Source organism: Bos taurus, chromosome 29 (assembly GCF_002263795.3).
Source record: "Bos taurus isolate L1 Dominette 01449 registration number 42190680 breed Hereford chromosome 29, ARS-UCD2.0, whole genome shotgun sequence".
Taxonomy (NCBI): domain Eukaryota; kingdom Metazoa; phylum Chordata; class Mammalia; order Artiodactyla; family Bovidae; genus Bos; species Bos taurus.
Window position 1 is genome coordinate 17,543,785 of NC_037356.1, and position 18,185 is coordinate 17,561,969.

The window sequence follows — 18,185 nt, forward strand, 5'->3', positions numbered from 1 at the left end:
CTAGTTGCAGTGTGGAGGCTTCTCACTGCAGTGGCTTCTCTTATTGCAGGGCACTGGCTGTAGGGCTTCAGTAGTTGCAGCGCTTGGGCTCAGCACTTGCGGTTCTCAGGCTCCAGAGCACAGACTCAGTAGTTGTGTACAGGCTTAGTTGCCCTGAGAAATGTGGAATCTTCTCAGACCAGGGATTGAACCTGTGTGTCCTAATTGGCAGACAGATTCTTAACCACTGAGCTATAAGGGAAGTCCAGTGTTGTATTTTTTTAATCAGTCTACTAAGCATATGGTATCTCATTATAGTTTAATTTGCATGTCTGTGATAGTAGTGTTAAATTGTGTGTGTGTGCACTTACTGGTCATTTATAAATCTTACATGAATTGTCTCTTGAATTCATTTGCCCATTTTATTAGGCTGTTTGTCTTCTTATTATTGAGTTATGAGTTCTTTTTCTTTTTTCTTAATAAAAGTATAGTTGATTTACAATGTTGTATTAGTTTCAAGGGTTCAACAATGTGATTCAGTTATATATATATATAACTGAATATGTATATTCTTTTTCAAATTCTTTTCCATTATAGGTTATTACAAGATACTGAATATAGTTCCCTGTGCTATACAGTAGGTGCTTATTGTTTATTTCATATATAATAGAATGTATATGTTAATCTCAAACTCTTAATTTGTCCCTCCCCATCACCCTGCTTTCCCAATTGGTAACCATAAACTTGTTTTCTATGTCTGTCAGTCTATTTCTGTTTTGTAAATAGTTCATTTCTCTCATTTTTTTTTTTTTTTTTAGATTTCATGTATAAATAGCTTCCTATGATATTTTTAATCTCTAGGTTTATCCGTGTTGCTCCCAGTGGCATTATTTCATTCTTTTTTGTGGCTTAGTAGTATATTTTTTACTCTGTGTGTGTGTGTGTGTGTGTGTGTGTGTTGCATCTTCCTTATCCATTCATCTGTCAATGGACATTTAAGTCACTTCCATGTCCTGGCTATTGTAAATAACGCTGCTGTAAGCATTGGGGTACATGTATCTTTTCAGATGACCGTCTTTTCCAGATATATGCCAGATCTGGCATTGCTGGCTCACATAGTGACTCAATGTTTAGTGTGTTAGGGAACCTCAAGACTTTCTGTCATTGTGGCTACACAGATTTACATTCCCACCAGCAGTGTAGAAGGGTTCCCTTTCCTCCACACTCTCTCTAACATTTATAGTTTGTATATTTTTTGGTGATGGCCATTCTGACTGGTGTGAAGTGGTTCCTTATTGTAGTTTTGATTTGCATTTCTCTAATAATTAGTGACACTGAACATCTTTCCAAGTGCCTGTTGGGCATTTGTATGTCTTTGAAGAAATGTTATTCAGGTCTTCTGTCCATTTTTTGATTGGGTTGTTTTTATTTTTTATATTGACTGTTTATATATTTTGGAAATTAATCCCTTATCAGTCCCATTATTTGCAAATATTTCCTCCCATTCCGTAGGTTGTCTTTTTTTCTGTTAGGTTTCCTTCACAGTGCAAAAGCTTACAAGTTTGACTAGGCCTCATTTGTTTAGTTTTGCTCTTATTTCAATTAGTCTAGGTGTCAGATCCAAAAAATTATTGCTGTAACTTCAGTCAAAGAGTGTTCTAAGAGTTTTCCTCTAGGAGTTTTATAGTATCTGGTCTTATATTTAGATCTTTAATCTATTTGGGGTTTATTTTTGTATATGCTATTAGGGAATGTTCTAATTTCACTCTTTTGTATGTAGCTATCCAATTTTTCCAGCACCACTTATTAAAGAGCTTGTCTTGTCTCCATTGTGTTTTCTTGCATCCACTGTTGTAGACTAATTGACCATAAGTGTGTGGGTTTATTTCTGGGCTTTGTCTCCTGCTCTGTGGAGCTGTGTACCTGTTTTTATGCCAGTACCATACTGTTTTGATGACTGCAGTTCTGTATTATATTCTGAAGCCAGGGAGCATGATTCCTTCAGTTCTTCATGATTCCTTCTGTTCTTTCTTAGAATTGTTTTGGCTAGTAAGGGTCTTTTGTGTTTCCATACACATTCTAAATTATTTGTTCTAGTTTTGTGAAAAATGCCATTGGTAGTTTTATAGGGACTGCATTGAATCCTAGATTGCCTTGGGTAGTATGGCCATTTTAACAGTATTGATTCTTCCAGTCCAGAGACACAGTATATCTTTCCATCTGTTTGTGAAGTTGTAAGAATTCTTTATATGTTCTGGATATTAGCCCTGTATCAGATTTATGCATTGTAATTACTTTCTCCCAGTCTGTCATCTGTTTCCATCTTTTTAACTGTCTTCTAAAGATCAAAGTTTTTTCATTTTGTTGGTGTATACTTGATCAGTTTTTTTTTCTTATGTGATTCATGAATTTTGAATTTTATTCCAAAAAATGCAAAAGGTTTTCTTCTGTGTTTCTTTTCTTAGGAATTTTATAATTGTAGCTTGAAGATTTAGATCTGTGATGTCCCTACTGTTAATAGTCTGTAAGTTCCTTGAGCGCCGAAGATTTGATGCTTTTGAACTGTGGTGTTGGAGAAGACTCTTGAGAGTCCCTTGGACTGCAAGGAGATCCAACCAGTCCGTTCTAAAGGAGATCAGCCCTGGGTGTTGTTTGGAAGGAATGATGCTAAAGTTGAAACTCCAGTACTTTGGCCACCTCATGCGAAGAGTTGACTCATTGGAAAAGACTCTGATGCTGGGAGGGATTGGGGGCAGGAGGAGAAGGGGACGACAGAGGATGAGATGGCTGGATGGCATCACTGACTCGATGGACGTGAGTCTGAGTGAACTCCGAGAGTTGGTGATGGACAGGGAGGCCTGGCGTGCTGCAGTTCATGGGCTGACAAAGAGTCAGACACGACTGAGGGACTGAACTGAACTGAAAGGCCATGTCCAATTTATGTCTATATTTTCCATAGTGATTAGTTGTTGTTTAGTCACTAACTCTCTGATTCTTCTGTGACCCTGTGGAGTGTAACCCATCAAGCTCCTCTGTCCTTGGGATTTCCTAGGCAGGAATACTGGAGTGGGTTGCCATTTCCTTCTCCAGAGGATCTTCCCAACCCAGGGTTTGAACCTGTGTCTCCTACATTGGCAGGCAGATTCTTTACCACTGAACCCCCAGGGAAGCCCATATTGGTCAGTAACCTAATACATATTTGTTGAAGAAATAAATGAATATGATTTCATGGTAGATAATGACGACTATAAGATAAAGGACACATAGCTAGACTCTAGGCTGCAGTATCTTTTTCTTCTTGGCTGATATGATCTGTGGGCTTGAATTGTACCTGTAATTTTAATTTATTTCATCAATCTATTCTAGTTGGTGGGAAAAAAGTCACCCAAGAGAATATGCATTAACAAACTTGGGGTAATATTATGTTGGATCTGTTTAGATATTTTAAAGTAACCTCGTTATATGAAAGCAGAATTTCATTTTCATTTCATTCCCTTGGTGTTGGTATGACTTCTTCTTTGTATGAGTTCAGAAATTTAGTGTCTTTTAAGAAAAATTAAAATTTTAAAAATTCACCTGTAAACTATGCACATGAAAACTACTGAAACATTTCTTTGTATTTTACTTTATCAAATTAAATTTACTTGCTTTTCTACAAAATAAAGGGAAACTTCATCTTTGCTGCTCTAGGTGAAATTGCTTATAAAGAAACTCAGCCATGCATTTTGCTTCTTTCTTGCAGTAGAAATTGGTAACAAGCTTAGTAACATATACTGGTTGATGTTCATATTTTTATTTATCCTGATGTCAACCCCCACTTGATCTCCCATAGTACATCCCTACACTGAAAAAATAAAATGTATGTTTTGCACTTGAGATAGGTTCATAGGATAGTAAACTGAAGTGCCACATAAACGTACAATTTGGAGAATGTACAAAACCTGAGCCATCCTTTTTTCACCCTTAAGCTGATTTAGTACTGATGAATTATGGAGATTGGGAAGTAAAGATAAAAACCTAAAGTTTTTTTTTTTTTTTTTTCTGAAACATCGTTAAGTGACTTTTCTTAGTGTCTTCAACTGGGTGACTATTCTGTACTTTCCTCCTGATTCTTCTTCAGACAGTGTAGTGTGAGATTCAGTGAAAACATTTGAACTCTAGGCAGATAGTGGGACTACTTTACAAGAAAGTGGGCTTCCCGGATGGCTCAGTGATAAAGAACCCTTCTGTCAATGCAGGAAATGTGGGTGTCATCCCTGGGTCAGGAAGATTCCCTGGAGACGGAAATGGCAACCCACTCCAGTATCCTTGCCTGGAAAATCCCATGGACAGAAGAGTGGGTGACAATCCATGGGCTCACAAGAGAGTCAGACATGACTTAGCAACTAAACAAAAGGAACAACATACAAAGAAGTATCTCAAAAACTTTCATGCATGCTCACCTGTAGCCAAAATATGTGTTTGATTTGATAATGGATTTTATAGAGAGCTGTTAAAGAGTTAGGTATGAATTGGGAATTTGAAAACAACTGCTCAGATAGTTCAATCCAAAGTCTCTACCTTTTGTGTAGATCACTCCATGATCTATTAATATACCATTAAGAATATTTCTTTTTAGTTTCTGTGCAGCACTCACGGTTTCATTGTGGCTTTTACAGACACATTTATCAGTGAAGCCAAATCAAAAGATGAAGGCTGTGTCCCTTTCATTGTGTATCAGTTTTGGATATTCTTTCTCAGGGAGCCACGACCACTGGAGAACAATTCATTCATTCTCTAATTCAGAAGATGATGAATAAAATGGCTTAAATTTACTCATTTTGAGTAAAGAGCCCAGAAAAGCCTGATACTGAGAGTTATGCATCTTTATATAGATGGAATGTTAACAGAAGGTGGAAGCATAGTTTATTGAATAATTCTAAAGTTATCAATGCCTTTCAGAGAGTTATTTTATCAGAAGAGGGGGAAAGAGGCCTGGTATGGCAGGGCAGCATCGTGCTCATGCTCAGTCATGTCCAGCTCTTTGTGACCCCATGGACTACAGCCGGCCAGGCTCCTCTGTCCATGGGATTTCCCAGGCAAGAATACTGAAGTGGGTTTGCCATTTCCTCCTCCAGATCTTCTCAACCCAGTAATCAAGCCCACACGTCCTGTGTCTTCTGCATTACAGATGGTTTCTTTACCCTCTGAGCCATTGGGGAAGCCCTTGGTAGAGTAGGAGATGTGGGATAAACAGAATATGTATGACTGGGCGTTTGAACAGATTCAGAAGAATATCCAGTAACTCTGTCCTCCACTGACCTCTTTCCTCATGTTCCGATTCGGGGAAAATGGATGCAGAGAAATCAAGATGTTTCTGCATTATTTCTATAGGCTGAGTGCTCCTTTGAAAGGATCTTGCCTCTATTCCTAGTGTGCCATGGTCCCTTTGTGCTTTTATGTTCATATACCAAGCTCTGATTAGGAGTCTGTCAAGAATATTAGAAATATTTTATTCGTAGTAGTCCCCTAGCTTTTATACAAACCATACCCTTTTTGTGAAACCACAAGAGTATTATTTGTACCTTTTACCTTCAATCATAATTAACAATTAGAAGGTCTAGATCAGTGGTTATAGCATCTAAGGAGATTTTTTTTAAAATACAGATGCATCAGATTTTAGTGCAAGTTCCAAGATAAACAGATTTAATTGGTTTTTCTGGGCATCAACATTGTTTTTGAAGTACCATAGGTTATTCTGTGCAGCCAAGATTGAGAACCACTCTAGATCATTGGCTCTCCAAGTGTTACCCTTGGACCAGGGGCATCAACATCACCTATAAGTTGTCTCAGGCCTACCCTCGGACCTGCTGAAGCAGAAATTCTGAGTGTGGGGTCCAGCAAACTGTGTGATAACAAACCCTCCATGATTCTAATGTGTGCTAAAGTAATAAAACTATTGCTGTAGATCATTTAAGCATTTCTAACAAAGCTTCGTTTTAACTCAAGTTCAACCTTTTAGGACCCACAGTGTTATCGTGTTATAGTGTTACATGTTATCCTTTTCTGTAACCTAAAATGGAATGAAAAAGTATCCTGATTGACCATCAAAGCTTATAAATGACTCCCCTTTCCACTAAGGAGGAGCTGTAGGTAACACCTAAGAGAGACAAAAGGAGCTGTAAATGGTAGGAAGTGGCAAATGCAGAGATAGCAAGTGGAAGAAGAAAGGTATTTCGGAAACAGCAACCAGGAATGAAATGACCTTGTATAGAGGGGCAAATTCCACTCAAGTAACGGTGACATTAAAGGTACAAAACTTCTTTTTGTAGCACATTTTGTGGGGTTGTGGGACCATTGATCGTCTGTGCTACACTTTGTTAGTTTTGAAGAGTGCACACACACAGCTCAGCAGAAAGTGGGCTGTGGAGCCAAATTGCTCTGGCTAAAACTACCTTTCCTGTGCTGCTCTGCGCTCATTACTTAACTTGTCTGAGCTTCAGTTTCTTCCATTGTAAATAAAGTGAAATCACCTGCCTCATAGAGAAGCAAGAATGAAATAAAACATGTGTAAAGTGCCTATTGGACAGTTAGTTTCTTTTTAAAAATTCTATTGTGATAGAATTCAATACATATGACCTGAAATTTACTTTTAGTGATACTCTATAACCAACACCACTATACAGTTCCAGAACATTATTATCACCCCAAAAGGAAACCACATACCGATGAGGCAGTCGTTTACCGTTCCCTCTTCTCCCAGCTCTGGCTGCCACTCTTCTGCTTTCTGTTTCTCTGCATTTGCCTAGTCTGGATATTTCACAGAAAGGAAATTATACCATATGTGGTCTTTTGTATTTGTCTTCTTTCATTTAACATCATGTTTCCAAGGTTCATTCATATTGTAGGATATATTAGTACTTTGTTTCTCTTCATGACTGAATAATATTCCATCATATAAATGTACCATATCTCATTTATCCATTATTGGAGACGGAAATGGCAACCCACTCCAGTGTTCTTGCCTGGAGAATCCCAGGGATGGGGGAACCTGGGCTGCCATCTATGGGGTCACACAGAGTTGGACACGACTCAAGCGACTTAGCACCAGCAGCAGCAGCAGCAGCATTTATCTGTTAATTCTTTGATGAACATTTGAATTGTTTCTATTTTTTGACTATTGTGAAAAATGCTGTTTTGAACATCCACACAGAGAGGGCTTCCCTGGTAGCTCAGATGGTAAAGAATCTGCCTGTAGTTCAGGAGACCTGGGTTTGATCCCTGGGTCAGGAAGATCTCCTGGAGAAGGGAATGACAACCCACTTCAGTATTCTTGCTTGGAGAATTCCATGGACAGAGGAGCCTGACAAGACCATGGGGTCAAAAAGAGTCAGACACAACTGAGTGACTAACATACAGGGAGGGGTTTTTTTGATCACTTATTTTCATTTCTTTGGTGTTCATACTCCAGAGTGGAAATGCTGGATCATATGATAATTCTATTTTTAACTTTTTATGGGATCACCAGACTTTTTCACAGTAAGTGCACGATTTTACATTCCCATCAGCATGTACAAGGAGTTCCCTCCATCCTCACCAGCATATATTATATCCATTTAAAGAATGATAGCTATCAAACTTTTTAAAAAATACATTGATTAGTGATCTTAACTATTTTTTAGGGTAGTAGTGCTTAATATGGAGAAGGCAATGGCAGCCCACTCCAGTACTCTTGCCTGGAAAATCCCATGGACCGAGGAGCCTGGTAGGCTGCAGTTCATTGGGTCGCTAAGAGTCGGACAGGACTGACCGACTTCACTTTCACTTTTCACTTTCATGCATTGGAGAAGGAAATGGCAACCCACTCCACTGTTCTTGCCTGGAGAATCCCAGGGACAGGGGAGCCTGGTGGGCTTCCATCTATGGGGTCGCACAGAGTCAGACACGACTGACGCGATTTAGCAGCAGCAGCAGCAGCAGCAGTGCTTAATCAGGAGTTCACATAGTAATTACATGTAGAACTTCAAAATATACTCATGGCCAGAACTCTTCTTAGATTTTCTGAATGTAAGTCTCCACAGGTAGAGCCCAGAATTAATACTGCTTATTAAGAATCATTGCCTAATGTGATGGGTCTCAAAGTTTTGTCTGCCCCCTGCCCAGGACCCTTTCAGAAAGTCCTTTGAAATGAAAACTATTTTCATAATAATACTAAACCAGTATTTGTTCTTTTCATTTTTATTTTTTCGTGAGTATACATTGAGTTTTCCAGTTACGATAACACAATGATTGAATGCATAAGCAGATATGAGAATCCAGCTGTCTTCTATTAAGCCAGATATGAAGACAATTTACAAAAATATAAAACAATACCACTCCTCTTATAAAGTTTTATTAAAAAGATGTTTTTATGACATGATGGGTGTATCGTTTGTTTTTAAGTGAACAATGTTTAAAAATTTCTCAGTTTTAATAGTAAATATTGGTAGACATAGCCTACATAAGCAAAATCTCTTTTGCACTGATTGAAAGTTATAAAGAGATTTTGAGACCAACGAAATGAGAACGATAGACCTTTGGAAAGAAAGGAGACATAAACAGAAAGAGACCAAAAAATAGTCTTAACCCGTTTGTTGAACCACTTACCATATTAATTACATTAATTAATACTACATTAAGTTTACATTACATTAAGCTTTATTCATATTTTGTTTCATTTCATCTTTATAGTAGTCCCATCACAAGTGTATACTTAACTTCATTGTCACATGGAAAAATTCAATCTCAAAGAAGTTAACCTGGCTAGTTCATAAGCAGAGTAGCCAGGATTTCAGAGAAGGCAATGGCACCCCACTCCAGTACTCTTGCCTGGAAAGTCCCATGGACGGAGGAGTCTGGTGGGCTGCAGTCCATGGGGTCACGAAGAGTCAGACACGACTGAGCGACTTAACTTTCACTTTTTACTTTCATGCATTGGAGAAGGAAATGGCAACCCACTCCAGTGTTCTTGCCTGGAGAATCCAAGGGATGGGGGAGCCCGGTGGGCTTCCATCTATGGGGTCGCACAGAGTCGGACATGACTGAAGCGACTTAGCAGCAGCAGCAGCCAGAATTTCAGTTTAGGTCTTTGGATTACAGGCTTTGGATTAATTACTATATGACCTTTAAAAAGTAAGGCTCATCAGTACAGGACTTGAGCTCAGGACATTGTTGACAGTTCAGTGTCACAATGACTCATCTTCTGCTATAGTATAAGATTTCAGAAAAGGTAGCCTTTGAATCTTCATAGACTTAAATAACATGTAAATACTATGTGGTGCATGTACCTAAAGTTCTCGTATATTCTCTCAGTACAAGGACTACTAAACATGGGAGATTACAGGAGGGATAATCCAGGCACGAATAGATGCATTTGACAAAATGTATACCTTTTTTGAAAAGATGGTTGTAGTATCTCGTTGAAAATGTGAGGACAAATACACAGTTAAAGCAATTAGCAAGTACCATACTGCCTTGATGACTGTAGCTTTGTAGTATAGCTCGAGCTTAGGAAGATTGATTTCTCCAGCTCCATTCTTCTTTCTCAAGACTGCTTTGGCTATTCAGAGACTTCTGTGTTTCCATTTGAATTGTGAAATTTTTTGTTCTAGTTCTGTGAAAAATGCCATTGGTCATTTGATAGGGATCGTGCTGAATCTGTGGATTACATTTGGTAGTATAGTCATTTTCACAATATTGATTCTTCCTACCCAGGAACATGGAATATCTCTCCATCTGTTGATATCATCTTTGATTCCTTTGATCAGTGTCTTATAATTTTCCATAAACTGTTCTTTTGTCTACTTACGAGGTTTATTCCTAGATATTTTATTTTTTCTTGCAGTGGTAAGTGGGATTGATTCCTTAATTTTTCTTTCTGATTTTTCATTGTTGGGTTATAGAAATGCAAGTGATTTCTGTGTATTGACCTTGTATCCTGCGACTTTTTACACTGATTAGCTCTAGTAATTTTCTGATAGTTTCTTTTGGGTTTTCTATGTGTAGTATCATGTCATCTGCAAACAGTGAGAGTTGTACTTCTTTTCCGATCTGGGTTCCCTTTATTTCTTTTTCTTCTGTAATTGCTGTAGCTAGGACTTCCAAAACTATCATGAATAATAGTGGTAAAAGTGGACATCCTTGTCTTGTTCCTGATCTTAAAGGGAATGTTTTAGTTTTTCACTATTGAGAATAATATTTGCTGTGGGCTTATCATATATAGTCTTTAGTCTGTTGAGGTAGGTTCCTTCTTTACCCTTTTTTTGAGGCATTTTTATCATAAATGGGTGCTAATTTTTTTGTCAAAGGCTTTTTCTGCATCTATTGAGATGATCATATAATTTTTATCTTTCAATTTGTTAATATGGTATATCACACTGATTGATTTGTGTGTATTGAAGAATCCTTGCATCGCTGGAATAAACCTGATTTGATTATGGTGAATGAGCTTTTTAATGTGTTGTTGAATTCTGTTTGCTAGAATTTTGTTGAAGATTTTTGCATCTGTGTTCATCAGTGATACTGGCATGTAATTTTCTTTTTTGTGGGTGTCTTTGCCTGGTTTAAGTATCAGGGTCATGGTAGACTCATAGAATAACTTTGGCAGTGTTTCTTCCTCTGCAATTTTTGTGAAGAGTTTCAGAAAAATAGGCACTAGCTCTTCTCTAAATGTCTGATAGAATTCGCCTGTGAGGCCATCTGGTCCTGGGCTTTTGTTTTTTGAGAGATTTTTGATCACAGATTTGATTTCAGTGTTTGTAATTGGCTTGTTCATAATTTCTATTTCTTCCTGGTTCAGTCTTAGAATTCTTTCTAAGAATCTGTACATTTCCTTTAGGTAGTCCATTTTATTAGCATATAGTTGCTCATAATATTCTTATGATTCTTTGTATTTCTGTGTTGTCTGTTGTAACCTCTCCTTTTTCATTTCTAATTTTGTTGATTTGATTTTTCTCCCTTTTTTTCTCCATGAGTCTGGCTAATGGTTTGTCAACTTTATTTTCTCAAAGATCTAAACAAACATTTCTCCAAAGAAGACATACAGATGGCTAATAAACACATGAAAAGATGCTCAACATCACTCATTATTAGAGAAATGCAAATGAAAACTACAATGTGAGACCACCTCACACCAGTCAGAATAGCCATTATGAGAAAGTCCACAAACAATAAATGCTGGATACAGTGTGGAGAAAAAGGGAATCCTCTTGCATTGCTGGCGGGAATGCAAATTGATACAGCCACTATGAAAGATGATATGGAGATTCCTTTAAAAACTAGGAATAAAACCATCATATGACCCAGAAATGCTACCCCAAGGCATATACCCTGAGGAAACCAAAATTGAAAAAGACTCATGTACCCCAGTGTCAATTACAGCACTATTTACAATAGCTAGAACATGGAAGCAGCCTAGATGTCCATCAACAGATGAATGGATAAAGAAGCTGTAGTACATATATACAATGGAATATTGCTCAGCTATAAAAAGGAATGTATTTGAGTCATTTCTAATGAGATGGACAAACCTAGAGCCTATTATACAAAGTGAAGTAATCAGAAATGCTGAGAAATATAGATTTTGTATACTGACACATATATATGGAACCTAGAAAGATGGTATTGATGAATTTATTTGCAGGGCAGCAATGGAGAGAACAGACCTTTGGACCTGGGGGGAAGGGAGGAGGGAGAGGGTGGGATATATGGAGAGAGTCACATGGAAACTTACATGACCATGTGTAAAACAGATAGCCAGTGGGGATTTGCTGTATGACTCAGGATAGGGAAGGAGGTTCAGGAGGGAGGGGATATGGGTGTACCTATGGCTGATTCTTATTGATATTTGACAGAAAACAACAAAATTCTGTAAAGCAATTATCCTTCAATTTAAAAAATTAAGTGGCAAAAAAAAAAAAAATAGCAAAATTTGATCCTGGAGAAACATGCTATTTTCTAAATATAGTCCATCCTCTGAAAAGTCCATCATTGCAGGAATGATGAAATGACAATAATTGTTTTAACTTGTTGGTATCCACTCCGGCAAAAGCCAGAACGTCAAGTGCTTCTCCATTTACATAGAAAAAGACTTAGGGAAATTTTTTTTCGTGTGGTTATATTTTAGTTTCTCAAAAAGTAAAATCTTTGCTAATTAGAGAAGTTCTTCTGATACGGTACTTTTCAAAAGTGTACTTGTTACCTATAGAACGAAAACTAACATGTGGGGAGTCTTTTCAAAAAACTGATTCTTTTATCTCCTAGTGCCTTCTATGAAAAATTATTTCAGGGCATAGCAGAATTTTTTGCTTAGTAATTGATATTCTATTTAATGTCTTCCTCTTCTTGCTCCTCTGTCCTCACCCCCATCCCAGTGCTGTTTCAAAGATTCAGACTATGGGCATCAGCGTATTTTATAGAAAATGAGTTATTTGACAAGTTTTGATTATCTGCTGTGTGTTGTGCACTGGGTTAAGAACTGGTTATATTGTAATGAATCAAAAAATGGATAAGGTCACTCATGAAATTTACAGTCTAGTGAAAAAGATGGACATTAAGCAAATAGTCACATCCATATATGTCATTTTTAAAAAAATTTGAAAGACTCTGTGAATAGTAGTACATGGTGTATCTAATGGGAGGATAGACCTAGAAACTTGGAAGAAGACTGAAGCCAGTGTGAGGGGTCAGGAAGGCATGAGTTCTATTTGAGACAAGTGAAAGATTGAGTAGAGCTGAGTGTGTGCTTCTAGAGCTTAGAGAAGTCTGGGCCAGAGATACAAATTGGTGAATTGTGTGTGCCAACAAGTAATTAATTGAAAATTAATTAAATGACTGAGGTGAGGTCATTTAGGGAAAATGTATACAGGGGGAAAAGAAGAGGTTCTCGGACTAAGTTTGAAGAGTGCTAGTACTCTTGCCTGGAAAATCCATGGACGGAGGAGCCTGGAAGGCTGCGGTCCATGGAGTCGCTGAGAGTCGGACACGACTGAGCGACTTCACCTTCACTTTTCTCTTTCATGCATTGGAGAAGGAAATGGCAACCCACTCCAGTGTTCTTGCCTGGAGAATCCCAGAGACCGGGGAGCCTGGTGGGCTGCTGTCTACGGGGTCGCACAGAGTCAGACACAACTGAAGTGAGTTAGCAGTGTTTGTTGAACAGCTAGTGTAGAATGTAGAAGGAGGCAGAGATGGAGGTCAGAAAAACAGAAAAATACAATGTTAGATATTTCAAGGAGTAGTAAATAAAATCCAGACTCTCCTTACAGTGGCTTACAAGGACCACCCTCTGTGTTCTGATCCTGATCCCTTCCTACCTCTTTGACCTCATCTCTTACCATTCATCTTGCTGCTGGCCTACTTCTGTCTTTAAAGATGTCAGGCTGTCTCCTACCTCAGGACCTGTGTGATTTGTATTCCCTTTGCTGAATGTCCCTCCCCCAGTTCACATGCTCATCAGAGGAGGCAACTCTTCATTCCCTTTAGCAAGTCTGTTGTCAGGCTCTATCAAACTTTGACTCTCATCCTACAATTAAGATTAAATTTTCTTGGACTTCAAATTCAGTTCTAAATCAGATACTTAGGACATATTAGTAGTTCAGTGGTAGAGAACCCGCCTACCAATACAGGAGATATGTGTTTGATACTTGGGTTGGAAAGATCCCCTAGAGAAGGAAATAGCAACCCACTCCAGTATTCTTGCTTAGTAAATCCCATGGGCAGAGGAGCCTGGTAGGTTACAGTCCATGGGGTCCCAAGAGTCAGACACAACTTAATGAGTAAACAATTACAACAGGACATAATAAAATTAATTTTGCAGAAATGTTTAGCAATAATGATAAAGACATTTTTAGATTTTAGAGTGCCTCCTTGCTAGGATGTCTTGATAAGAATTAATGAAGTGGTGAGAGCTCCATCTCTTTATAAACCCTTCCACCAAGTGTATTATTGCAAGATAGAGGAAAGGGGAAAGCTGAAAAGGAGGTGCCTGGTGTCCACTCTGTTAGGCATGTAAAAGCAGTGAATGACAAATATGTCACAGAATTGCTAACCCAATGGATACAAAGCAGTAGCAAAATAGTTGATTGTTTTCTGGATGATGGTAATACCACTTGAGAAAGATTGTTTTAAAAGCCTGTTTAAAGCTGTCTTTGAGTTCACTTGAGTTCAATGAACATTTCCTGAATGAAGTTGAGAAGTGATAGAAGGTTTGAAGTGGGTGGCCTTAGGGAAAGTTGCTGATCCCTTTTATGCTAAGAGATGAGTTCTTCTCAGCTAAAAACAACAGAAATTCCTCTTTTCTTTGAAAAGATTAGCTCTTAAATTTTAGGGCCAGAGGAATAAATGGCCAAGCAATCAGTGACTGTTTTATAATAATCCACTTGCCAATTTAGGGCTTCATAAAATTCCACACAAGGGAGAAAATAACCTTTGTAGAATCTATTTTTGGTAACTTTACTTTTTATTTTTAAAAAGCTGTTTTTGTAGCTATCTTAGTTGATGTGTATTCAATGTACTTTTGTTATCTTAAATATCAACTCCAAGCTCATGGACTTTCCTTATATAGCTTTCCTCTCTCCATAATTTGGCACAAGAATGATTCTTAGTGCTGAGTGTTTTTTCTGCTAGTTTCTTCTCACAGCAGTACTGGCCTTTCACCTGGTTTTGTATCTTATTTTAGAAATGGCCTTGTTCTCAGATCTTATTTTAACTATTGCTTGGGCCAAGCCTTGCTGCAAACCACTTGCATGTGTGTGGAAGGTAGAGAAAAAAAAAGGAAATCAGCATAAATTTAAAACGTAGCAATTTCACAGGGACCTAGAAACAAAATTATTGTAAAAGATACTAGAGAATGCCAAATTGCCCCTATCTCCCACTCATGTAAGAATTTGAAGACCAGAAAGGCTGAATGACCTGCTGAAAGTTACAAAATACTGATTAAAATTTATCTTCTCATTATTTGCATGAGGGCAACCTATTTTAGAGAGCTAAGATTTTAACACATAAATAAGCTATTCACAATAAACCAAACCACTCACCCTAGCTATCTTTGAGAAAGGGGATCAGGGGCAGGCACATATTACAAACTTTTTTCTCCTGTTTCCTGGGTTTGTCCATGTTTGGCTATGAGCATCATTAATTTAATATCATAATTAAGGCTATGATCATTAAGAGTCAGATCTAGATTTGAATCTGGCCTCCACCACTTATTAGGCTATGACTCGATGACTTTGGGGGAAGTTTCCTAACCTCTCTGAACTTCAGTTTCTTTGCCTGGAAAATAGAAGTAACAATATATATATTTAGTTAATGATAAAGGAGTTAACTATACGGTTCTCACAACTAATGGTTGGTCCACAAGGAGCACTTGCTAACAGTGACCACTGTCACTCCCATGCGTTTGACAGAAAACAACAAAATTCTGTAAACCAATTATCTTTCAGTTAAAAAATAAATTAATTTTAAAAAAACACTGGATGCTTACATAGGGTGATCTTTACTGAATTATTTAAACATTTATCTGCTTAAAGACTAGATGCAAAATTAGGGAAATTTTCAGCATGCATTCCAGCTCATTTTATCTTTCTGGTAATTCAGAGGAAGCACCATGACCATTGATTTTTACTTACTCTATTAGAGAAATTCTTAACTTTTGGGCACCACAATTAGAATCTGATCCTTACCAAAATAAAAATCCCCGATCTTCTTCTATATTTTATGTTGTTTAGTTGCTAAGTTGTGTCTGACTGTTTTGCGAGAGTCGTGTAGCACAAGAATCTCTTCTGTCCATGGGATTCTTCAGGCAAGAATACTAGAGTGGTTTGCCATTTCCTTCTCCAGGGGATCTTCCTGACCCAGGGATGGAACCCGCGTCTCCTGCATTGGCACGTGGATTCTTTACCACTGAGCCACCTCGGAAGCACCGCTATATTTATTGCGAGAGAAAATTGTTAACCATTGTTAAAAATCACTGACACTGCTCATCTTAGAGTTCCCTGTCCATGTGAGAAGTAGATGCCCTTGTGACTTGAATCTGTGGTACTTTCAGAAATCACTGTTTTCTCTGTATCTAGTACCTTGATATATAATGTGTCACTTCTGAACAGCAATCCCATTGGCCTTCCTTGTATTTCAGGATAGCTGTCCATCTCTTAGAAGTCTTTCTTAGAGCCTTCAAAGTAAATTTCTGCTGTACCATGGAGTTTCTTTTTATGCCCTGGAAAATCTCAGTAGAATATCCTTTGTCATTAGTGCACATCTGTATATGCAATTTCTTGTGATACAGTGTCAGAAAAAATGTCACTTTATTTATTTAGATATACTGTTGCCAGCCTTGCGAGAGATTGCATAGGCATATATTGGAAACTCATGGCCCTGTAATTTTTTAATTTATTGTTGGGACAGACCTACATTTTCTGATCCATTTTAGTTATTGTGTGACAGCCATGGTAAAATACATCTAAGTATTTTCCTGTGCATTATTTGTAATGTTACTGTTTGTGAGAATGTTGTGCTTTTCCAGTTCACAGCTGAGGAGGCCTGTCATCATCATCATTGCTCATTCATTCCACTAGAGCACCTGTTTTATCATAGACACTGGAGATGCAAAAATGAATAAAACATTATTCCTGTTCTAGGATATTTCACAGTTTCTTGAGGGGAAAGGATACAAAATGCATAATTATATTTCTAAGTGATACATTTTATATAATAAATACATAAACAAAATGTTAGTCATATAAAGGAGGAAACAATAAAGTTGGGGACATATGGTAAGAAAAAGTGACATTTAAGTCAATTCTTGAAGGATGGAGATTTGCCATTAGAGAGGGAGGAACAGGGGATGGGCACTACAGACAGAAGATAGCCAGTGAAAAGGCCTTAAGGCATGCAGGGCATGTAAGGAGAGTGTCCTCAGTGTGTTGGAGGAAAGGCTTTGGCAAGGAAGGTCCGGTCCAAGTTAGGAGTTTGAATTTTAACCGTTGAGCAGGGGGCAGCCGTTGAAGGTTTTTAAATTAGGGCTGATATATAGTCAGATTTGAATTTGAAAACTTGGGACTGGTGAAAGAAAGGCAGGAGCCAGACACAAGAGATGACACTAAGATGGCATCTGTGGAAATAAGAGTCTCGAGGGACTACCCTGGTGGTCTAGTGGCTGGGACTCCATGCTGCCAGTGCTGGGGGGGCCGGGTTCGATCCCTTGTCAGGAAACTAGATCCCACATGCTGCAACTAAAAGCCCCTGCATGCCACAACAAAGATCGGATTGAAGATCCCATGTGCTACAGCTGAGACCCGGCACAGCCAAGCAAATAAACAAGCATTTGGGTAGGGGGAAGGGATAGTCTCTAGATTTGCAAGAGTTTTCCTAGGTGTGAACAGTTGAAATTATGTGACAGGAAACGTGTGAGCAGTGAGGGAGATGGGGATCTGGTTTGGGTGATGAGGTGGGTTAACTGAGATTAATAGAACTGGGGAAAATGTGAAAGGAAAACCAGGATTGTTCACTATTTTATTTTTCTCTTGTTTTGGGGAACAGTTTTCATTTTGGACAAGGTAGGGTCAGTGTTTTCAGAAACATTCTAGTAGGGAAGTCTGGATCTGAATCTTGGGAGAGGTTACTGTAGTAATTTTGAGTTTTTACTGTTTGTTTTTCCATGAGAAACTAGGATTCACAGAGGTTAAATGATTGTGGTCTTGGGAAGGTAACTGTAGAACCAAAACATAAATTCCTAAGCTTCTTACCAACTAGGCCTTAGCTGAAATGACCTTTGAAAGAAAAAATAAATCTCATAATTTCCAGTATTATTGTTTTACCGTTTAATTTTCTAGAGTATTTTTACTTAAAGAACAAAACAAAAACCCTGATATCTATAACCCATTTGTTTTCTGTACTATTTTCTGATCTTAATGTTATCTGACTGATGACAGACAAATGAAGAGTGTTCAGGATAACAGCTAAGGAGCCCCAAATCTCTTGTTTTGCTCCAGCCAAACCTTACAATTCAAAGATTACATGGCCTCATGAAATACTCATTTGTTCATACATGCTTGATCTAGTCCCAGTTGTTAACCTTTTTCATATATGAAGGGCACTATAAATATTACAGAATGAAGGTATCATGACCACTTCTCTGCAGGACATAAAAAAAATAATTTTTTTCCATGTATGTTGTTGAGCTATAGTGGTTC

At 38.0% G+C, this 18,185-nt stretch overlaps 1 protein-coding gene across 4 annotated transcripts in view; it reads left to right on the forward strand.

Moving 5' to 3' along the window:
* NARS2 (asparaginyl-tRNA synthetase 2, mitochondrial) overlaps positions 1-18,185 on the forward strand; it is a 137,413-nt gene that overhangs the window by 89,587 nt on the left and 29,641 nt on the right. The gene's annotated exons all lie outside the window — the stretch shown is intronic.